Here is a 6,212-nt window from a genome sequence, read left to right on the forward strand (position 1 = left end):
ATTATGGGAAGAAAGGGGCTTGATCAATTCACAGGGGAAAGACCTAGTGCACCAGAAGCTAATAGTTGAAGTATTGCAGGCTTTGAGGGGACCTAGGAGAGTGGCCGTGGTCCATTTAAAAGGACACCAACGGGGGATAGATTTCAAAAGCAGTGGAAATAATGCAGCGGACCAAGAAGCTAAGTAGGCAGCCTTAAGAGAGATGGTCCTAAAAGAAAAAGGGGGGCAAGAAAACCAAGAAGTACATAATGAGGAAAGTACTAACATAATTTTTACTAATGAGGAAAAGGAAAAATTAAGGAAAATGGGGGTTAAGGAGAAGTCAGGAAAATGGATGCTAGAGGATGGAAAATGTATTCCACTAGCCTTGCTGAACATCCGAACCCAACCCCGAGCGGATGTGGGGCTTTCCCCATTTGAAATGTTATGAAATTTATATCAATAAGTACCTGGTAGCTCTAACACCAGGTACAGCCCGGGGACTGGATATTGATCCGGAGTTGGAAAGAAAATCCGATAACACCCAAGTGGGAAGGACCTTATTTGCTGCTACTTACAACGGACACAGCGATACGCACCGCAGAAAGGGGATGGACTCATGCGAGTCGAATAAGAGGACCGGTAGACCCATCCAAATTCACCAAGGACTCTGGTTGGGAGGTAAAGGGTGCAGCCGGAGACTTGAAGTTAACTTTAAAGAGAAATACACAGTCCTGAGAGACCGTGTCGAAAATTGAAGGGAGACTGAATTTTGGTATACCGCCGAATGGACTCAGGGGATATCTGGGTGGGGGAAAACTGGGTGTTATAAAAAGAACTAATAGGACACTCGGAGTCCCCAGGATATTGTAAATACTTAGAAGATCTTGCTCAACAACCATATTATCGACCTATTAGATTGGAATATAAATCTCAATTATGGAATGGGGAAGGGCATGTTAATCATAGAGATATAAGAGTAAGGTGTAGCTGGCTAGATTGTAGTTGTTACCCATATGTGTGTTTTTCTTGTAAAATTTGTAAAGAGCTGTGGTGGATCTACTGCCAGAGAGGGAGGGCTCCTAAAAGTGTCTGTCAACCTTGTTGGGAGGAGCAGCGGGAACTGACTACCTGGGTATTGAACCAGAAGGTGGCAGCTCGGGAACTAAAAGTAGGATCTGCATCTTGGTGGCAGATATATCCAAAGGGAGTGAATCCTGACCTTTGTTGTTACCATCCTAATGAACCCTTTGTTCCATACATTGTGGATATCCCAGAAGTAAGGTGCCGAAAGAGGGAAAATAAGCTCCAGTGCGATATCCCTCCATTAAAAGAAAAAAATTGGAGCTCCAAAAGGAATAAGTGGAAGAGAGGAACTCATCCTGTCCCTGAAGAACATCCTTGCTGCCAAGAAGATGGTTTACCCCGTAGCTTGTAGCAACCGAGTTGACGGGCGAGGCAGAGGGATGAGATGTGGGAAAGAAAGGATTCGCCAGGATGAGGAAAAGGTGGATATGGCACCTAAGGTCCTAAGGGAACAGGGACGAAGAGGAGGTAACAGGGGGAGAACGATAGGGATAAAAATAAGAAAAACTCATTCTGGCAATGGATCTCACCTGGTTCTGGGGGTATGTGTAATATGGATGAACCCTGAGGATTGCTTAGAACTCAGCAGAAAAGAGCTCCACAGATACAACAAACAAAAACAGGCAAATAGAAAAAGGGGGGATTGTGAGAGAATGGTGACCTTTTTGTTCGTTGTAATGTTGCCCGATGCCCCAAACAGAACACAAACTAACAGAGTTAGTTTATGCGGTGCTTTATTCAGGGCCCGGGGAACCTGCGGACTAGCGTCCAAAGTCAGGATCCCACAGCTCCCTTTTTCCATCAGGTTTTTATACCTTTTTACAAAGTGGTCTACGTGCAGAAATACACATTCTTCAAAACAATACAGATACATAAATCTTGCAGGTATCATTCCTAAAAGTTATAAATTCTGCATGCTTGTCTACTTAGAACTATAGGCTACCCCCCTTAATCCCCCTTGTATGTTTGCCCATCACCAGAACCCTTTATTTATTATTATTATACTTTAGCCTTATCTTGAAAGTTTCTAGATGTCCTATATGCCCTACTAAATCCTTTGATTATTGTTTTCACAGTTCTAAATGTTCTATATGCTCTACTAATTCTTTTCACTATTGTTTCACAAGGTAGGTTCTCAGGGCCTGTCCGAAAACTGCAGTTTTCTAAGCCTTAGCATGACTACTACTATATCTACATTAGTCCTTTTTCTCATTATTTCGGTATCAACTCCCCCCTTTTGAGCATTCTTCAGATTTTCTGCAAGGATGCTCAATTCTTCAAGTTGTGGTTTCTATGTAGAACGGTGAGTCTTCTTTTCGAGTTGGCAGGATTACTTCTTTCCGCGTCAGTGCTCTCATGACACGTCAAGTATTAGTTCCTTCTCTGGCAATCATTCCTAAAAGACATCTATACATAATCATGCATACTACAATAATTAATACAATCATTATTACATATTGTACAATTGATGATATCCAACCAGAGACTTGGATTCCTAGGGAGCTAAACAGTGCTCCTACCCAGTTATGTTCAGCTTCTTCCTGGACTTCATGCACTTTTGTTTCAATTTGTTCCAATTGACTTATGTCCTTTTCTACTTCTTCTGTGACATTTGGGATATGTATGCAGCAATGATCAACCTTTCCTTGGAGGTATCCACAGACTCCATGTTCTTTTAATAAAAGCAAATCTAATGCCATTCTATTTTGGATTGTCATTCTTGTTGTTGCCTGCAATTGCAAATTTAGATCCTTAAATCCTTTCTTTGTAACTGTAGCTAACCTCTCAGTTTGTCCTAGTAATTTGTACAGCATCTCCCGGTTTCTATATGTAGAAATTGGTGCAAACAAGGATTCCAATACCCACCCAAATTTAACTCCTGATGAGGGTTCATGCCATTCATCTTCATTTCCCTGTCCTAGTTCTTCTGCTACTTTATTTGTTTCTCTCTTTGCTCGTGACTGCATCTCTTTCTTCGTTAATTTAGACTGTTTCCAAAAAGGACATAATGTGGGAACCCCTAAGGTAATTTGTGTTACAGGCCCGTCTAATGGCAAATGTGTTGTCCATTGTCCATGTCCCATAATCCATACTAAATTTCCTGGACTCCTGATAGTTGTATCCTTACAGCTCAAAGTTTTACCCTTCTGGTCCTGCGGGAAAGCACTTCCTGGAATTGTATGGTTAAGTTTTCTACACTCACAACCCCATTTTATAAGCATTCTGACCGGTGCCAAACTAATTTGATTCTCTGGAGTGTCACAGGTGAGAATTTGGGTGCAGTTCCAATTTTCTTTTGTGGCGCTCAAAGTTTTTGTAGAAGTGCTGGTTTGAGATACTTCTGTGTGAGTGGCATTTCTGCTTCCCGTCCATTGGACACACCAATTAACTTGTCCAATGTAACTATAATGTTCTAATATGCTGGGGCCCCATACCGTTTTCCAACTGTCCCACGAGGATTCCTGCCGGGATGAGTTCTGGCATATCATTTCATAATAGCTTTCATTTTTAGGTATTCTTTTCTTTTGCCAATGTGGTATAAAACATTCCCACTTAGCATCTTCAGGTTTTACTTTTCCCCCTGTCGCTAATTGAATTCCCCAATCCCTAATTTGTCCTAACCTTCCATGGCTAATTAGACAATCCTTATAGGTTAATATTCTTAATGTTTCTCCAACCTTTTCCCATTTTACTTCAATTTCGATTTTATTTCGTAATTTTAATTCACAACTTCCATTCTTACCTCTTTTTATTAGGGGTAAATTTCCTACTGGAATCACTCCCCAAGGGATTGGTTCCCCTGCAGCTTGTGGCAGAGGTAAACATGCCGTTATTTTTGATACGTTTTGTATTTGTCCAAAATCTCGAATTAACCCTACTACTAAATTTTGTTGTTCCTGGTTTCTCTGTAGTGCCAGGCTTGTATCTCTCAATCCATTCCACATATTTACTCGTGCACTGACTGGTATTACCTGCACCGAGTACCCCCTTCGGGTTTTATTTTCCTTTAAAATACCTACATTTATGTCCCCATAATCAAAGTTTTCTCTAATCCACACAATGCATGAGAATTGTCCTACCTGATCAGCTTGTATATGAGATATTGTCAATGTGGTGTTACCTCTTTGCTGTTCCATATCCCAAAATGTCACGATTCCTTCTGTAAATACTTCGTCTGTGGTGATTTGTCTCCAGGCTACCTTTACTTCTTTTAATCCAGCTCTCTGGTTATCAGAAAACAGACAGGTTAAATTTATTCCCGCACCTTCTGGCACCATTACATCTGGCTCCGGAACTGTAATTTTAACAAATGCTTCTCCCACCTGCATTATACAGACTAATGTTAAAAGAACTAAGTCCTTGCCCTGAACACCAGCTTTGTTGCAGACAGAGGCTGTACTTCCCATCTTGACGGGACCTTCTTGATTCGAGTGTAGTGAATCCATTTGTCGATCCCTTGGACTTTCACTGCCGTGTAGGTAGTCATGATCACTTGGTGAGGACCGCCCCATACTTCTTTCAAGGGTTCTGTATTCCAGTTCTTTACATATACTTGATCTCCTGGCTGGATGTCATGGACAGGATTTTCCAAGGGCAGAGGCCGGTTCCACTGCAATGCTCCCCGCAGCGCTGTAAGGACTTTATTTAAAGACAAAATGTAACTCAACAATACTTGATCTCCTACTAAGTGAGGGTCCCCTTTGTAAGTTGCAGCATGATATGGCTTGCCATACAAAATTTCGTATGGACTTACTCCTATCTTTTCTCTGGGTTTAATCCTGATTCTTAGCAAGGCTAGAGGTAGTGCCTGGGGCCACTGTATCTTTGCTTCCTGACAAATTTTCTTAATCTGCCCTTTTAATGTCTGATTCACACGTTCTACCTGGCCACTAGATTGTGGTCTCCAGGGCGTATGGAGATCCCAGGCTATCCCTAATACTCTGGCTACCTCTTGGACTACTCCAGCTACAAAGTGAGGTCCCCTATCTGAGGACATTCCTAATGGGATCCCAAATCTAGGAATGATTTCTCGTAGTAAGGTTTTAATTACTTCCTTTGCCTGGTTAGTCCTGCACGGGAAAGCTTCCGGCCACCCTGAAAAAGTACACACATACACCAGTAAATAACGGTACCCTTGTGCTTTTGGTAGCTCTGAGAAATCTATTTGCCAATAGTCTCCTGGTTGCGGCCCTACTTGTAACTTTCCTAGTTGTATTTGCCTTCGCGTCACTGGGTTATTTTTAATACAGACAGGACATGTGGCGTTAATCCGTTTTGCCATTGTTAACATCTGGTTGGAAATCACCTCATGTTTTAAAAATTGTACCAATGCGTCTGCTCCCCAATGGCACTTGTTATGTTCGATTTCTAAAATTGTTTTCATTACTTTTGTTGGCAGTAGAACCTGACCTACAGCTGTGACATACCATCCTTTTTCATTCTTCTGGGCCTGGAGAAATTGAGCAAGCTTCTCATCTTCATGTGTATACCATGGTTTCTGCTCAAGAAAAGAAGTTGCAGGGTTAATTCGCACTGGCAATAAAGCTAATTGTGTCCATACCTCTCGGGCAACCTGTTTGGCAACTCTGTCAGCCAACTGGTTTCCTTGGAACGCTTTTCCCTCTTCCTTTTGATGTCCTTTTACATGCATCACTGCCACTGCCTGAGGTTTATGCACTGCTTCCAATAGTGCTAATATTTGTTCTTTGTGCTTAATTTCTGATCCTTGAGAATTCAACAGTCCTCTTTCTTTCCATAGTGCTCCATGTACATGTATTACTCCAAAGGCGTATTTTGAATCAGTCCAAATGTTTACTCTTTTCCCTTGACTCAATTCTAAGGCTCTCACCAGAGCATGTATCTCGGCTTTCTGGGCTGAAGTTCCCGGGGTTAAAGCTTGAGCTTCTATTATTTGTGTCAAAGTCACTACTGCATATCCCGCATACCTGGTTCCGTTTTCCACAAAGCTGGATCCATCTGTAAACAGTTCCCATTCCGGATTCTCCAAAGGCTCGTCTTTCAGGTCCTTCCGGCTGGCATACACCTGTTCAATGATTTCTACGCAGTCATGTGTCAATTCGCCTCCTTCTTCCTGGCTGCTGCTCCTAAGAAATTTTGCTGGGTTGAGATGATTAGTTATTTTTAAT

This window comes from Erithacus rubecula, assembly GCF_903797595.1.
Source record: "Erithacus rubecula genome assembly, chromosome: 2".
In the NCBI taxonomy this organism is placed as follows: domain Eukaryota; kingdom Metazoa; phylum Chordata; class Aves; order Passeriformes; family Muscicapidae; genus Erithacus; species Erithacus rubecula.